The sequence below is a fragment of the Manis javanica genome, chromosome 4, assembly GCF_040802235.1.
Source record: "Manis javanica isolate MJ-LG chromosome 4, MJ_LKY, whole genome shotgun sequence".
In the NCBI taxonomy this organism is placed as follows: Eukaryota; Metazoa; Chordata; class Mammalia; order Pholidota; family Manidae; genus Manis; species Manis javanica.
In genome coordinates, this window is record NC_133159.1 from 18,561,720 (window position 1) to 18,579,597 (window position 17,878).

The 17,878-nt window shown below is 53.3% G+C and overlaps 1 long non-coding RNA gene across 1 annotated transcript; it reads right to left on the minus strand.

Annotated features, from left to right (window-relative positions):
• Positions 1 to 2,397: 2,397 nt before the first annotated feature.
• LOC140848655 (uncharacterized) lies at positions 2,398 to 16,739 on the minus strand. Its single transcript, XR_012129750.1, has 3 exons — positions 16,310 to 16,739; positions 14,511 to 14,577; positions 2,398 to 3,187 (listed from the first exon to the last, which is right to left on the minus strand). It is a non-coding gene; the product is annotated as an uncharacterized lncRNA (long non-coding RNA).
• Between the last annotated feature and the right edge of the window lie 1,139 nt (positions 16,740 to 17,878).

Genomic DNA, 17,878 nt, shown 5'->3' on the forward strand with positions numbered 1-17,878 from the left:
CAAATTAAAAAGTGGCCCAAATTCTTTGACACTCTCATCATCAAGAAGTGGGCTTCACAACCTAAGTGTCCATCAGTAGATGAATGGATGAAGAAGACGTGGTACATATACACAATGGAATACTATTCAGCCATAAGAAAGAAACAAATCCTACCATTTGCAACAGCATGGATGGAGCTGGGGGACATTATGCTCAGTGAAATAAGCCAGGCAGAGAAAGACAAGTGCCAAATGATTTCCCTCATTTGTGGAGTATAACAATGAAGCAAAACTGAAGGAACAAAATGGCAGCAGACTCACAGACTCCAAGAAGGGACTAGTGGTTACCAAAGGAGAGGGGTGTGGGAAGGTGGGTGGGGAGGGAGGGAGAAGGGGACTGAGGGGTATTATGTTTAGTACACATGGTGTGGGGGGATCATGGGGAGAACAGTTTATCACAGGGTCTTTAAAGATCTCTGGCAACTTGCTGCACTGATGGACAGTGACTGCATTGGGGTATGGGTGGGGACTTAATAATATGGGTAAATGTAGTAACCACATTGTTTTTTCATGTGAAACCTTCATAAGATTGTATATCAATCATACCTTAATAAAAAATTTAAAAAAAAAAAAAGGAAGTGGGCTTCATGTCCCCTCTCATTGAATCTAAGGTGGGGGGAAGGGAAAGGGCTATGTCTGCTTCCACCAACAGTGTCTGATAAAAGTGACTTGAGTCCCTTCTGTGTTAGGCCATAAAAGGCCATGCAGCTTCTGCCTGGCTCTCTTGGGGCACTCATGCTTGAGGAGCCAGCTTTCCTGTTAAGACATCTGACTACCCTGAGGCCACCATGCTTGAGAGGCCACATGTAGGTGCTCTAGTCACCAGCCCAGCCGAGCCCCTGGCCAACAGCCAGCACCAGCTGTCAGCTGTGGGGGTGAACCAGCTTGGACGTTTGGCCTGGATAAGCCTCAGATACACACATCCCCAGCTGGTGTCTGGCTGCAACTGTGTACAAGACCCTAAACGAGAAATGCCCTGCCAAGCCCTTCCTGAACTCCTCATCACAACATCATGAGCAAAACGAAATGGATGTTTTAAGCTGTCATGTTTTAGGGTAATTTGTTATGCAGCAGTAGCAACTGGACCAATTAGTGACACATTCATATCAAAAAGTACACGATCGTCCGGGATCGGCTGTGGGTGAGGCCTGCCGGGAAGCTGGGGACTTGAAGAGATGCTGCAGCCTCTCCACCCTCCTCCACCCACAGCCTCACCAGTGACAAACATTTGCTGATCACCTACTGCACGCCGTGCCTCGTGGGCAGTTTAGGCATTCTTAACAGAGGCATCACAGGTGGGTAGGGGTGCTCACAGCCTCACTTGGGGGAAGGGACGTAGATGAGGCTAACAAATCCCAGTGAGGGGTTCCTTGAGGTGCTTAAATGTTGTTTGTTGCAAAGACCTGGTCCCCAGGGCAGCCATGCTGAAAACCCATTTCTCCATGCACAAACTGACAGGGCACTGAGTTGGACCCTGTGCGTCCAGGGAATGGGAGACCTGTGCCTGTCCCTGTGGTACTTGCATCCCAGTGTTGTATGGAGGGTCAGTCTTGACAAATGAGGCTGGGAGGAGGCAGGAGCCTCAGGGCTAAGTAGTCAGCAAAGGCATGCTGTCAGTGCAGCATTGAGGGACCTTATCGTTATGTAACAGCTAACGTCTTAAATGTATGCACTTAATATATGTGATGCATTCTAAGCATTTCAGAGCATTCAAATCTCCTCAAAGCCCATGAATAATATTACTATTATTTCTGTTTGCAGATAGGGGATTGAGGCTCAGAGAGGTAAAGTAACTTGCAGGAAGGTGGCAGAGAAAGGGCTAGAATCCAGACCTTTCTGAGCCCAGAGCCTGAATCCACCACCCTGTCCTGCCTCTCCAAGAACAGCAAGCTTGAGCCAGCAGATAGGATACTCCAGGCGGGGGGCACTGCAGGAGCAGAGGCGCGTGGGGAAGACGAAGAGGAGGAGTGAGGGGCTGGACAAGGTTTGAATGCCCAGCCAGGATGGCTACATGAAGGTGTGATGTCTACAGGAAGGCCTGAACCATCAAAACCCAGTCCCCACCACCCTCTCTCCCTTTCCCCATCCCTCCCTCTCTCCTGGAGTCTCCCTTTCTTTGCAGGAATGTATTGTTTTTCACAATGTAGGTGGTGTGTGTAGACATATGTATTTGTGTGTGCATATATATGTGTGTGTATGTGTATATATGTACATATATATATATATTTTTTTTTTAACAAGGTAAATGTCTTTTATCAAAGCGGGCCCCCCTCAAAGGTATTTCCATTTGCTAAGTGTCCAGAGAAGGTAGAGCTGTCTTCTGGCTTCCAACTCCCGGATTGCTTTGACCCAGGAAGGCTTCGTGACAATCGGGTCTGTGACAAACAGCCTCCCTGGCAGCCTGAGACACAGGGCCCAGGGTCAGGGAGCTGGAGCCCCGGGCTGCAGCACAGCAGGGCCCCTCCTCCAGCCACGTGGGAGAGCCCTGGCCTCTCACTCTCCTGGGAGGGACAAATGAGCAGTCTGTTAGGGCTGGAGGGGTCCTTTTATTTCCTGTGCAGGCAAGGTCCAGGGTGGGTAAGGGACTTGTCCAAGGTCATGCAGTCAGAGCAGGTGACATGGAACCCCAATCCAGGGCTCTTTCCTCTGTACCGGGCTTATTCATGACTAGGGATAAAGGATCGTTGGAGTGCCAGAGTGTCCCCATGCCTTCCCCCCTCTACCCCACTGGGAGGATTACACTGAGGAGAGAGAAATGCCCTGAGCCACAGGGCTGGGGAGATGCGGTGGGTTTGGGGTCGTAGGTTTCCTGGCTTCCTCCAGTCTTGGGTCACACCACCAGACAGTGGCCCCGATCAGGCCAGCCTTGAATGGGGTCCTCCTGGCACCTCTGAGGAGGATGGGAGGATAGGAAGGAGGGAGTCAAAGAGGTTTGTCTGGCCCTGGGAAAGCCAGGGAGAGCTGCTGTGAAGAGCCAGACTCTCGGGGGAGCACTGGACAGGGAGTCAGAGGCCCAGGTCCAGTGCGAGGGGGCTCCTGCCTTCCTCTGGGAGCTTGCACATTCATTTCATTGACACAGTGACTATTTGCTGAGGATCTGTATGGCTGGCCCTGGAGCAGACCTGGTCATTTACAGGAACTCACTGCTCTGCGGGAGAAAGAACACATGGGAATATTGTTAAAATACAACATCTGACCAAGACCAGGAGGGAAAAGAGAGAGGGAGGGCTGGGGGCGGGGTAGGAGGGAAAGCTGGTCAGCCGGGATGTGGGGAGGGCATCGCAGGCACAGGCACAGCCCGGACAAAGCCCGGAGGTGGGGGCGTGGGGCAGTGTGCATTCTGCTCGTCCGCAACACGGTTCTAGGGAGGGAAATTACATTTGGAAAGTGTGCCTGGAACCAGGTCTGAGTGGGGCTTGAATGACCAGCTTAAGATTTTGGGCTTCATTCTTTAAGCAGCGAGAGCCACTGAAGGTTTCTGAGTGAGGGCATGCCAATCCAATAACGCTGTGAGGGAGGAAGAGTCACCTTCTGAAAGTTTACTGCCCCTTTACTTCTCCAGGGTGCAGCTTCTTTCTTGGTAGATTGAGGGAATTGGACTTGACTAGAGACGGCAAATGCCTGGCACATATCTCCTTACTCCCCAGTCCGCATCTGTAACAGGCATCACACTAGTCGATCCCTGCACTTTCTCCTACTGAGCTCAGTTTCAGCACCACAGCTGCCCAGCCAGTCTCTACCATCACATGGAATGGGCGTGAAGGATGGTGCTGATTGGCCATCCCTCAAAAAGTACTGAGGATGGTGCTAATTGCAATGAACACAGCAGCACTTTTCACCTTACAGAAAGGCTTTTGTCTCTTCTTGCCCTCTGATCAACTCACTACTCAGGCCACTATTACTTGAGAGGTGGAGAGGCTAATACAGGGCCACTCAGCTTTCTGCAAAAGCCTCTCCCAGGTTTACATCTCAGCACCAAGGGCTTGATCCCACTTCTCAGCTAAATCCCTCTGTCCTCCCAGCCCAGACAAAGGGAGCTGCGTGGGGGCACCTCCAGCCTTGCAGTGTCCCCAGAGCTACTAGGGGCTCTCTCCCAGCCCTGGCTGCAGCCCTGGTGGTCCTAGACACAGAGTGAGAGGAGCTCCCGAAATTGCTGGCACAGGACAGACGCCCAGTTAGTTGGAAAAACATGTGGCTTACGCTTCCCTCTCTGGCCCCCTCCAGCAGCCACCACCTTCTAATTCAATTTCCCTTGAAAAACAATGGTTTCAATGAAGGGGGAAACAAGATTTTCCGAAACTTCATAAAGTTCTGCAAAATAATTATCCCCCAAATTGGCAGCCTCCCTCACAGCTGGATTTGCCCCTTGCTTCCCTCTAAAGCTGCCACCTCAGAGCAGATCCTGGGTATCAGCTGGGCATTGGGCCACCAGGGGTCATCACCCTCCCTCCTGGTTGCCCACCTCCACTTTCAGTGAGGACTGGCCTGGGAGGAGGGGAGGGAGTAGGGAGGGGAGGGAGGAGGTGGTCCAGCTCCCCCCCAGACCTGGTCAAGGCAGGGGCCAAACCTCCGGTGGGAGCTCCCTGAGCTGGCTACACCTTCATAGTGCCCAAGCTGCTCCCGTGTATGGGGCTGAGCACCAGAGAGGGTGTGTGACTTTAACTTCATGAGACACCCCGAGCCAGAAACACACAGTGCAGTACTCCCCAGTTCCTGACCCACGGGAATTACAACATGATAAATGTCTATTGTGTCAAGCCACTAAGTCTTGGGGTAATCTTTTACAAAGCAAAAGATAATATACGAGTCATGCCCTCTGCCAGCAGAACTCTCCTGCGGCTTCTCACTGCAGCTATTGCCCAGCTCTGTTAAGAAAAATCACCCAACAGTTGGAGGAAATAGGCAAAGAGAGGGCACCGTGTCTTTTCAATGTTATACTGTAACATGGTTTAACAGGCCCATCAAGGGCATTTAATTATCTAAAGGCATGTACTTCTGACATAGTATGTGCTTTAAAAGGCCTGACTTTAGAAGGTATATGTTAACTTGCAGATTTCTGTCTAGGAGAAAACCCCCCAAAGGTTGTAGATTTTTGGCCTTTAGGACATTAACCAGCTTTTAATCTAACTGAGCCATTTTATTCCAACATTCTACATCAATCCGCCTCTACATCAATGTTATCACCTTACTGGTTCTCTCACTCAGGAGTTAAACAATATTTTTTTTAACCAATGTTCAATTTATATTTGAGTGAGAGTCATGCTTTAAAAAAATTTATACTTTGACAGCTTACATACCCCTGGGAATGGGGAACTCGCTACCTAGCAAGGGCTCCAGAACTCTGAGGACCGCTCCTAGAACAGGCTTAGGAGATTTTCCTTATCCTTATAGCTACATCCTCTAGCCCTGGTTCTCTGTTTGAGGAGAAACCCAGGAAGTAAGCTGAAGCCCTAATTCCCATGGCAGTCTTTTGAATTTGATAATTTCATATTGCTCTGCACTATAGAGTACCTATTTTGTAATCAGAAAAAGGAGTTATTAAATTTAAAAAATGATAGCAGCTGAATTTTGCTTCTGTGAGTTGGTAGATAATGGATATGGGGGAAGAGCCATTTATTGATGCTGCTCTGTGCTGAGGCCTGTGTAGTTAGAGGAACAGGAGATGGGCAGGGATCCACTCTGATTCTTGACCTAATTTCTGCTCCCAGCTTTGGAGGGGAGCTCACTAGGTGTAATCTTCAGCGCTGCTCCCTCGGTTTCCTTTTATGCGTGTGGCCTTTGGGATAAGACCAAGTCCCCACCACAAGCCTTATGGCCCGGCCCGGCCTTCTCCCACCTTTCCTCTTGTCTCACCCCAAGCTCCCCCTTGGCCCTCCCTTCATTCCAGGCAGGCTCACTGTGATCCCCGTCCACCACCTGGCCTCTGCTCATGCTGCCCTCTCTCCCTGCAGAGCGTCCTCCCCTCCTCCTGGCCTTGCCCACTCCCTGCCCCCGACAGCGGCACTCAGAGCACCTGTACCCTGCTCCTGCCCCTGCCTCAGCACGATATGATTTGACTGTGCCGGCCTCCCCTGCTGGACTGCAGGTCACAGAGGGTGGGGCCCATCTCTGCCTTGTCCTATATTTGGTCCCCCAGGAGTCACACTGGGCCTGGTGAGCAGCAGACACTTAGAGCCCATGGGGTCCAGGACCTGCCTGGTACTGAGGAGGCATCAGGGAGAGTTTGCTGAGCAAATGAGTAAAGGTTTCATCGCCACTGGAGACAGAATGAGAGGCTGAGTTGCTGGGCTCGTGGTCCAGCATTCCGCCTGCAGCCCCAAGTGTTCGGAGTGCGTGGCGGGTGGGGGTCAGATTGGAGGGAAGGGTGGTAGCCTCTCACACACCCACGAGTCGTGACTCAGGTCATTTAAAGTACAATCCAGGGCTACCTCTTCTTTTCTCTAAAGAGAGTGACTTCGGCCACAAGAGACTGCCTGATGCCTACTCACACCTCAGCTCAGTCAGAGGGTTTTCTTTATTTAAAAAAATATGTATATCACAAAAAATGCTCATCAAAAAAAATGTAAAATGCTCCTGAAGTATGGTGAGCACAAAGTGGCCCTCCTGCTGCCATCCCACCCGCAGAGGTGATGACTGCGAGCAGCTGCGTGACATGACCACAAGGAGGACACAGCCAGCACCTAGTGGGGCTGCCTCTTAGGCAGGCTGCTTCCGATACTGGCACAATAGCCTCATAAGGTGGGTGCTTGGCTTTTCATGGATGGGGAAATGGAAATACCCAGAGAGGTCGAATAAGCTGCCCAAGGCCACACATCCAGTGCTGGGATTGAAATTCAGGCGATAGGCTGGAGAGCCTCTGCACTGGATCTAGAGACCACTTGGTTTTATACAGGTGTCTGCACTTGAGGTCTGATGGCACCACTGTTCAAATGTGGAGTCTGGACTTAAAGTTTGACTCTGCTACTTCCTAGCTTTGTGACCTTGGGCAACTTACTAAACCCCTCTGTGCTTCAATTTCTTCATCTGTAAAATGGGGAACACAGTAGTTCTACTTTGGGGATGGTTTTCAGTTAGTGGATGGAAAGTGCTTGAAGGAGAGCTTGGCAACAGTAGGTAGTCAGGCCGTGTTGCAAGTGTCATTGTCACCCACACCAGGCCTGAGATGTTTCTGGGCATGAGGATGCATACCTCCCGCTCCCCTGCAAAAAGCCTCGGTCCAGCCCAGGCTGCGACACCCACCTCCTTCTCTTTCCTGCCAGCCCAGGGCCTGAGCCCTAGCATTCTGAATCCTAACAGTGTCACTTCACAACATGACAACTGCCACCCACGAGACACCCATTGCAAGCCAGGAGCCCTGCTGGGGCCTTTCTGCCTGTTTCAGTCGAGCAGCGCTATAGCGCTTCAGGGCTTTGGAGTCAGACAGCCCTGAGCTCAAGTCCAGTCTCTGGTGCTTCCTGCTGCTGCTCCTTCGCGGTGGCCTTCCCATGCTGAGCCTCTGGGCGAGCTCGAAGCGGGCGAGCAGAGGACCAAACGGGCCTCCCTTTCTCCTCTGTCAGCCGGGATGGGGTGGGCACTGAGAAAGCCCAGAAAACCGAGAGCTCTCTAGGCTCCCACTAGAAGGCTCCTGGAATTGAGAGGGTGAACTGAGACGGCACTCTCCCCATTCTTGGCCCTAAGTCCGCCTTGTGACTGACGAGATGTCAGCCGTAAGTCTGATGTCATTTTCCCCTTGCCACAGCTTCACGAGTTTGGACTTACCAGCCACAGTTTGCAGGTGAGGAAACTGAGGCTACTGAAAGTGGCCACTTGCCCAAAGTCATATTTCTGGCACTTTATGAGCTCAGGCAGGAACCGAGGCCCGCTGGCTGTGAGGTGGTGGCCCTCAGCCCACTGGAGGCAGCAGCCTCCTCTACACTTGGGTACAAGCCTGCAGCCCCCATTGCCCCCTCCCACCAGGCACCTCATGCTGTGGCTAGAATGCCTCTGCCCCACAGGGACACTGGGGGCAGCCAAGAGGGGATGGGGAGCCAGAGGCTGCAGCTGCCAAGAGGGAGAGGCCTAGAAATAGCCAAAGGAATTCCAGTCTCCCCAGATCTTGGAACTGGAGAAGCAGACATTTTTGAGATGGTGGGGCCCCCATCTCTGTCCTGCCCAATTCAAATATCCTCAAACCAGCTTGCCCCCCTGTCAGCCAAGTTATCCTCCAGCCTCTGCTTGCACAGCTGTGGGCAGGGGGATTGCTGCCTCCCGAGGCCCCCACTGTAGCACTGGCTCATGGGCTCACACAGAGCCCCGGCCCCAGGGCCCCAGGCAGGCTGGGAAGCAGCCAGAGTTCAGGAAACGCCCTGGGGCAAAGCCTAGTGCATCCTGCCCCCGTACCAGGCACATGCGCTCCGTGGAGGCCCGCTTCCCGGGGCTGCCATCTGTACTATTCCCATACCAGCTCACGCAGTCCTTCCTCCACATGTGGCAGGACTTCACGCAGCACGTTATTGATCCTTCCCACAACCCCTGCAGGGAAAGCCATGACCAGCCACCGATGGAGAAACTGAGGCACAGAGCGGTGAAGTGACATGCCCAAGCACACATGGCAGAACTATACACCAACCCCTGCACTCCAGCGCAATGTCAGAGCCAGAGCCCCTCACATAGGATCTGGCTGGAGGCCCTCAACCCTGGTGCTCAGTACAATTGCCTAGGGTGGATTTAAAATGGCACCCACCCCAGAACCTTAATTAAATACATGTTTTAAAAGATCCCCAGTGTTGAGAATCACTAATGTACCCAAGCCTCCCATTTTATTGGTGGTGCTACAAAGGCTCAAAGAGGCCAGGTCACTTGTTTAAGTTCATGGAGCAATCATAGCACTAAAACTGGGTCCAGGGGTCTGTCAACGCAGCAGGACTCTGAGGCCTTTCAAAGGTTGATGCTAAATAAACTAATTGCATTTAGTCGGCAATGTGCTGCCCACCCCCCACCCCCACCCTGCCCAGGTCACCCCTGGCCACAGCTGCTCCACCCCCAACCTGACTTCTTCTCTGGCCTGGGTGGCTCCCCTGCATTCAGAGACAGAGGGAAAATCCATGAGAGGAAATGGTGGCAGGAGTGGGGTCGCTTCGCCTGTGTCTGTGGGTTCGTCTTCCTCTTACCTTCCGGAAGACACCAGTGTTCTTTGTGGGGCAAAGAGGGGCCACACTTCTGCAAAGATGCCGGGCAAGGGGAGCTGAGTGTGAGGCTGGCACACCCTGGGGGCCCGCGGGCCTGGGCTGCTGGGAGCGAGGACGGTGGCATGTGGGGACATGCGGCTTAGTGACCTGAAGCCAGCTCCTCTCACCTCTTCTATGTGCTAGTCAAGTGCAGGGTTGAATGCAGCCCTAAAGACCCCCTCAGTGGGCACCCCTCAGCAAGATGGGGCCAGTGGTCCTATGGCACCATGACAAGACATGTGGGGGGCCTCCTGCTGGCAAATGCAAGCCCCTGTTAGCATGAGGCACCTCCCTCGGGGCCAGGCACGTGCTTGCACCTCACTGTACAACCCTGGCCGGGTCCCTTCCTATCTTGGAGCCTCAACTATCTCTCTGAAAAATGGGGGAAGGGTAATTTCTGGGGCTCTTTTCTGCCCAGTTGTTCAGGTTGTTTTCTCACAGTTTTCAGAAGGTGTGGTGGTCACAGGTTTGGGGCAGACCGGGTTGAGAGCAGCGCCTGGAATCTGACCCTGATCCTTCGTGTGGTCAAGGCGGGCGGTGCTGAATGTCTTCCATGCAGGAGGGGCTGAGGGGGCACCTTCCCTAGGGACACAGCTGGGAGGCCCAGGCTGGCTTCTCACAGCCCAGCTCTGCTTTGTCCCCCTGACCTGGAGCCTGGCACTAGGAGCCTTCCATTTGTCCAGACCTCCACAGCCCCTGTTTGTTCACCCCTGACTGTGTGTCAGGTCCCGCCATGTGATGTGACTTGCTCAAAGTCTCCATGGCAGGATGGCCCCACACTGCTCGGCTTTGCCTAAACAGTGCTAAGGCCACCTCTTATAAATGTTTCCCTATGCCCTGCGGGTTTGTGACAGTTGGTTAGAAGCCTGGGCTCAGCGTCCAAACTGCAAGCATTCAAATCCTGGCTCTGACTCTTACCCTGTGACCAGGGGCAAGCTGTTTAACCTCTCTGTGTCTCAGTTTTGCATCTGTAAAATGACATCCTTCTAAGGAGGACAGTATGTAGGGAGAGTTACTTCGCAGTGGAGAAACCCGACGAACACTACCTCAACTAGCAGTCAAGGTCAACTCAACAGCGGTAACATGGAGAGCACGTGCCTTTAATATGATGTGATAAAAGTGGTCCTTTACCCCTCCGGTCTTCCCCAAGTCCTATTAACTCCAGACTGATCATGAGCAAAACATCAGAGAAATTCCAGTAGAGGGACATTCTACAAAAAGCCTGACCAGAATTTTTCAAAATTGTTGAAGTCATCAAAAAAAAAAAAAAGAGGAAAGTATGAGGCAAGAGGAACCTAAGGAGAAATGATAACTAAACAAGAGGGGGTCCTGGAACAGGGAAAGGACATCAAGCAAAGACTATGGAAATCTGAATAGAGTATGGATGTTAGTTAATAAAATTGATTTGTTAATTGTAACAAATGCCCCATCCTAATGTCAGATGTGACAGGGGAAGGAACTGGATAGGTGTATGGGGTGTATGGAAACTCTTTGACTAGCTTCTCAATTTTTCAGTAAATCTAAAACTGTTCTGAAAATTAAAGCTTCTAAAAAAACCAAAAACCCACAGGATTAGTCATAGTTCCTACCTCACTAGGGTAGTTGGAAGGACAGAATGAGGGAATGCATGGACATTACTTGAACAATACCCAGTACATCCTAAGTACTCGAGAAATGCTTGCCATGATTACTGTCATCCCATTAGCGGGGACACCCGGCACTCGCTCCTGGGGGCGGGTAGATCAGCAGACCACGCTTCAGGCAGCAGCCAAGGTTTGCTCCCTGCTGTCAAAGGAACCATTTCTCCCGTGATTCTGAGAAGGCAGGTCTGGTGTTTCCACAGCTGGGCGCTCCCTTCACCTCATCCCTGTCAGCCTGTGTGCGCTCCCCTCCCACCCAAGATGGGCAGAGCTGGGTGGAGTGGGGCTGGGCCCAACCTCAGAGCTGAGGACCTGGGGGGAGTCTGCCTCCATCCCTGCCAGCCAGTGACCTTGAGCAAGACACCTTGAGAACACCTGTCTGAGCCTCTACTTGCTCTTTCATAAAACAGGGGTATTAGTGTCAACCTTGTATGACTGGGCTTGGTGGTAAGTGCCAATAATAAGGATAGTTTGGGGGGCAAGGGTGGGTTTTAGGGATCAGGAGAGTGTCCTGGGTCAGAACAACGCCCACAACAGTCCATTACTCAGCATCGCCACCCCCAGCCATGAAGAACGGCTCTTCTCCGGGACTCCAGAGAGTTCTTCTCCTCCACATGTGGGGTGACACAGGGCTCTGAGCACAGGTAGACCCCAGGAATGTGGGGCACATGCCTCTTCTGGTCCCATAGGACGCAAGTCAGGGGAGGGGAGAGGCCTGACTGCCAGCTGCCGCTCCCTAGAGGAAAGGTGTGGGTTTGTCCCAGGGGCATGGGGTGGGGTAGCCTGGGGCCAGGCTGTAGTGGGCATGAAGGGGAACCACATGGGCTGGAGACTCCCACTCCTGCTTCTGGAGACTCCAGAGTCCCAGTTTCCCAGCTCTGTCCCAGCACATCACAGTCCCTGTGACCCACCATTAGCAACCCTGTCTTTGGGGTCTGAAGTCCATTTGGTTTTCTACCCTCAGTTCATTGTCTTGAGCTCCTTGGCCTTGACCCAGCCACAGACCAAGCCCTGATTCCTGACACACAGCCCCGACGACACGGAGCCCTGACCCTGGACGCAGATGGACCCTTAACCACAGCTTCCGCCTCCTGGCCCCATGCAGCCATGTCAGAGGTGTAGGTGGGGTCTTGGAAGAGCTCAGGCCTCTCACTCCCTGAGGCGGGCTTGCTGGGCTAGGAGCAGCGTCCCCAAACATGAAGGCCGTCCATGTGGCTCCAGAACAACCCAGACACACTCCACAAAGCCGGCAGTCGGTGCCTGGGAGACATAGCTATAGCCAAGCCCTGCAGCCCCTGTGTGACTCTGGACATGTCCCACCCTCCTTGGCCTCAGTTTCCCCTCTGCCCTACAAGGGATGAATGGATAATCTTAATCTTTGAGGCCATCACCAGTTCTGACAGGTGGTGTCATGAGACACAAAATGCTCTTGTGGCTGTGTTTCTAGACTTTTCCCAGCTCCCACTTCCCTAGTCTGAATCCTCTCTACTTCACTCTGCTGGCCTCAGACTGACAGCCCCGTGTTCAGAAACAGACCTTGGGGTCACACAGACCTGAGCTCAAGACCCATTTACCACATCCCAGCTGGGGAACTTCAGCAGGATCTTAGCCTCTCAGAGCCTCAGTCTGCTCATCTGTGAAATGGGGATTTCAAATGTTGGGAAGGCTCATGCAGGCGATGTATGGGCAGCTTCTGATGCAGAGCCTGACATTAGTAAACCTCAGCCAGAGCTAAACACACCACCCCTGCATGGTGTCCGCGGGCTTTCCTCAGCTCCAGCAGTGACTTAAGATACTCTAGCACCCTTTCCTTCCCTTTCTCAGTGGGGAAACTGAGACCTAGAGAGATCAAGCTCCTGGCCAACAGTGGCCAGCAGAGCCCCATGGTCCAGCCCCTAACCCTCTTCCTCTGGGCTCCATGGAAGCCGTCTGAACCCATCATAACCCTGGGCAGGTGGTGGCCCCTCTCTTAGCCAGTTTCCCCTCCACAAGAGGACATAGTGGGACTGGTGGACCTTCCTCTCCAGCTCCCAGAGCCTCTCCTGCTCAGCTGCTGCAGAGGACAGGAGCGTGTTGGGTGGGAGGATACGGCCGGATGGCAGGTCTTGAGAAACCTCTGGAATGTGAGTTTGGAAGTTTGGGGACCATTTTTGCTACAAGGGCCTCCCTTCTCCCTTCCTTTCTTTTCACAACTTTTCACTAACTGTTTCTTCCCTTAATCCAAACCATTGTTTTTCCAGGGTGAAATTTAAATCAAAGCCACGTGGTATCCCCCATCACACACACTCTTGCCAAATGGAAGCCTGTTCTGGGGAAACAAAAACAATCCTGTTGAGGGGGATTCTGATCTCTCCATGGGGACTGCCAGGCAATGGGAAAGCTTGGGGGCCTCTGAGTTGGCCTGACTGGGGTGGGTTCAGAAGTTTCTAGGTCTAAATATGTCTCAGATCAGGATTAGAGCATGGGCCATGGCTCCTCCATTGGGAGGGCAAGAGCCCCTTTCCTGAGCCTTGGGTCTCTGTTTCATAGGAAAGGGTATATGGGATGGTGCCAGGCCCCTGAGGCCCATCTGGGGGTAGATGGGTTCACAGTGTCAGCCCAGCAACAAAGCTTGGCCATTTAAGTGACCTGCAGCATGGCGACAGTGCGGCCTAGTGGGTAAGACAACTGGATTTCGAGTATGGTTCATGTCTGACTCCCCTTCATTTGCTGTGTGACCCTGGTTACCTTGCTCTATAATTTCTCTGAGCGTCAGTTTCCCCCTCATCAAAATGCGGCTCTTGTCAGCCCTCTCTCGTGGAGCTGTGGTGAGAATGGCGCAGATGAATGGCCAGTGCAAGGTAAGGGAATCTCCAGGCCCCTGCTGCTCAGACAGCTCACAAACCAGCCCCAGAGGGGGCAAAGGGGAGGGAGAATCTCAAAAAAGAAAGAGGGAGATGCCAGGCATGGTACTGTGAGTGGACAGAGAGCAGGAGGGTGGGACCTGGGAGGCAGGAGGGTGGAAACCTGGGCATGTGGTTCCTGACCGTTCGACAGTCCTGGAGTGGAGGGGCAGGCTGCTCTGCTGCAGGGAGTGGGGGCAGGGGCACCTGGGGCAGGAGGAAGGCTGGCCAGTCCCTGGGGGCTGCTGTCCCGGGGCTTCCCCAGGTCTGGCCTCTGTTTTGCATAGTCTAGCACTCCCAGATGGGCCCATAACTTGGAGTCCCTGGGGGAGGGTAAGGTCAAGAAAGCAGGGGACAACCTCCCATGCTCCCTATACATAAAGAATTCACCCTCACCCCCACCCCTAGGCATAAGTCTACGTAAGGCCTAGACACCTGTGGGGTGAGCACACTCATACACATAGGCCTCTGTGCATCCTGGCACACAGACTGAGACATACATGCAAATATATACACACTAGACCCATATGCAAAACATACAACCAGACAGGCCCATGCACAGAAGCACATTTCCACTCTGGGTCAAACCCATATTCAGGAGTGTGTATGCATGGAAACACACATATGCGTACACACACGTACACACATGCATGCATTTCATGCTGAGCACGAGTCGAGGAGGCATTCTGCAGCCCAGGTGCTCTCCCTTGTACTCCCTCCACAAACACAGACTGAGTACCTACCAGGTACCAGGCGCTGTGGCAGGCCCAAGACACAAAACGCACCATCACTGCTCGTGGAACATACATTCTAGTGAGAAAAAAATCAATAATGCGTGTTAAAATGATTGTTCCCCACATAGTCATGGGGTTATGTTCATTTAATCCTCACAATGACCTTCTGGAGTTGGGGTTATCTTCCCAACAGATGAGGAAATGGGAGCCTGGAGAGGTAGCCTGACCTTCCTGAGGTCCTGGAGCTGGTGAGTGGGCCTCTCAGCTTCCCTGCAGGGACAGCCACACAGGCCAGAGAGGCTCTGGGGACAAACCCCACCTGGGGGGTAGTCTGTGCCTGCAGAGGGGCCTGGTTGCTGCTGTGAGCCCAGCAGGAATGCTGGACCAGCCACCGTCTTCCCATCCTGTCTGCGCCCACTGGAAGAAACTCCTTTCCCTGTTGTACAGAAGAGGACAAGAGTGTCCCGTGAGGTGGCAGGGTTGGGCACTGCATGCAGGACCCAGGCCATCTAAGCCACAGAGTAAGAGACAGAGAGGGGAGCACTTCCTACTCACCCCGGGGGCTCTAGCGGCCCCAGGCCTCTCAATCAGTCAGAAAAGGGGTCCTCCCTGACCCTGGTTCTGGCTGCACACTGTGCTGGGCATAGGGGTGGGAGAAGCAGCAAACCTCAGCTTGCTCCCAGGTGCCAGCCAGCCCCATTACGCCAGGTTCAGCCCCTAACCACCAGGAAGCCCAGCCTATAGGCTGCAGATTGCCTCCCAGATCACCCAGAGACTCCGCCAAGCTCTGCCAGGTCTGAGAAAACCAAGCTCCTTAAGTGCCGGTACAAGGCACAATGTCTGGGGGCCTCTTTGGCTGGGCCCTGTGTACAGGCAGAGGATGCTACAAGGCAAAGAGCCTCCCATTAGAAGCCCTTGGGACTCAGCCACCCGTGGGCGCCACACCTGCCCTCAGGCCGCTCACAGTCTGTCCAAAGCTTCTCAGACATGGTCAATTTGAAGAATCTTATAAAATGCAGATTCATGGACCCCTTCCCAATTTGCTGAATCATAGCCTCAGGGCTGGAGTCCTGGAATCTGTATTTTTTCAAAGCCTCGAGCCCTGGATGGGAAGCCAGTGCCGAGAGCCCCGGCCAAGGGCCCCCGTGACTGCAGCTGTTACATTTCTGACTCTAGGGGACTGCTGTTTACTTAGTTCTGGGTCCCCCTGAAAGGATCCAGTAGGTGCTCAAAAAATGTCTGATGTTGATACTGGTGGGCTGGCCAGGGTTACGGGCCGCGGAGAAGAGCACCTGGATCTCCGCAGGCCTGTTGTGTGGCTTTGGGCAATTCACGGCCCACTCTGGGCCTTGGCTCAGATGTGGTCAATAAGGGCTGACGCCTCATGAACCACTGTTGGCCCCCAAGGGCCCTTGAACACTGGGAGGCAATCTTATGCCATGACTGGGAAGGAACTAGAACGATCTCCCAGGCACCTTTGGGATTCTCTTAGGTCACCCTCTGAAAATGTTCCCTTGACATGCCCTGAACCAAACTGGTCTCAGCCTGGACACAGAAGGTGTTCTTTTGCACCCAAGGAGAGAAATTCCTCCCAGGCCTGAACCCCAGCCTGGGCCTGAGGGTTGAGCTGGAAAGAAGTGAGGACCCCCACCATCCCCACCACCCCCACCTGACCCTGGGGAAGCTGAGATGGTGGGAGATGGTGGGCGGGGAGCAGGTGCTCAGGCTTCCACTTCCTAGAATGCCTGCAAGGCCGGGTGGGTGAGCTCGTTTACGGGAAAGGGGGATGGGGGGCTCGTTCTTCTCACCTGGCCCTGCTTGGGCGGGGGGCAGCAAGTGCGTCAGCAGCCCTGGCTCCTGGCCTGCCTCCGGAAATGCAGCCCAGGGCTCAGTCACGAACCCAGGCGGGCGGGGGTGCTGCCAGAGCACCGAGGGGGTGTCAGGTGACCTGCAAGGAAGCTTGGCTGGGGGCCTGGAGGCTGCACCGGGGTGCAGAGTGAGGTCAGCTTCCCCCTTCCTGGCCTGTACCCCATACCCGGCTGCCCTGAGGGCATGTCTTTCCAGCTGTCTGTCCATCCGTGCTCTGCCGGCCGACCATGGACTCTGGACCTCTGCTGGCTTCCCTGGTGCCCACGCAGCCTGAGCTCCCACCAACAGCTAGTCTCAGGGGGCTTCAGGTCAGGGGCTTCAGGGCTTGGGTGGAGACCCCAGCCGGGGCCTGGCCAGGAGAGCCCTGTGTCCCCCACCCCTCCCTCTCTGCCTCCCTCCTCCCCTTCTCTGCAGCTATTTAAAGCAAGTGGTGGCCGTGGGAAACTTCTTCAGATGTGTGGTTTCGTCGTCTTCTGCACAGCGACCGGGCGTCTGCGCTCTTGGTCTGGTGACTCATCCAAGAGTGAGAAAAGCCTTTTTGTTGTTTGATGCTTGCTTGAGGCTCTGCGGTCTGAGAACCTGGCCTGATGATGGGTGCTCCCCTTGTTGGGACTCCTGGAAGGTCTTGGAAGTGCCCAAGTGGCCCTTCTGTGCTGTCACCAGATCCAGGAGCCCAAGGGCTGAAATGTTCTGCTGGGGTCAGGGGGCTGCCTGGTTGGGAGAGTGCCCATCCTAAAAACTCATCATAGCCACCACCTCCTCCAAGAAGCTGCCCCTGATTGCTCCAAAACCTCAACCAATCTCCACCTTAGTGGTCTGATCCTCTATCCTCAGTCTTCTTATCTGTGAAATGGGGCAGTGAGTCCAAGCTTGCAGATCTGCATGAAGATTAACTGTAGAATGTGTAGCATGGTGTCTGATGCACAGTAGATGTTCAGTGAATGGGGTTTATGGTTAATGAGAGTTGCTAACATTTATGGAGTACTTATTTCATGCTAAACACTTTGCTTGAGCAATCTCATTTAATCCTCCCAACTTTAAGAAGGGCTTACTAATGTTATTATCATTTTACAGCTGTGGAAACTGAGGCGCAGGAAGTTAAGTAATTTACACAGTGTCTCATAGCATAGTGCAAAGCAAGATACAAACCCAGGTATTGTGACAGCAGAGCCCAAGCCATTAACCACTGTGCCAGCCTGTCCTGGGAGTATGGCAAACAGTGGCTAATAAAGGTTTGGATCCCAAGAGCTATAAAGAGTATACCCCTTCTGCTCAGAGCCTTTTTATATGCTGTTCTCCCTACCTAAAGCACTGACCGCTCCCCCCCAACCCCATTTGCCTTACCATATCCTCCACAAGCCTGAGACCTCAACTTGAAGTTCACTTCCTCCTGGAACCTTCCAGGACTGGCTCTGTTTGGTGCCCTTAAGGCACACAGTACCTCTTTGCATGCTCATCATAATTGCAGTTAAATCATAATTTGCAGTTGTCTGCCTAGGTCCCTACCC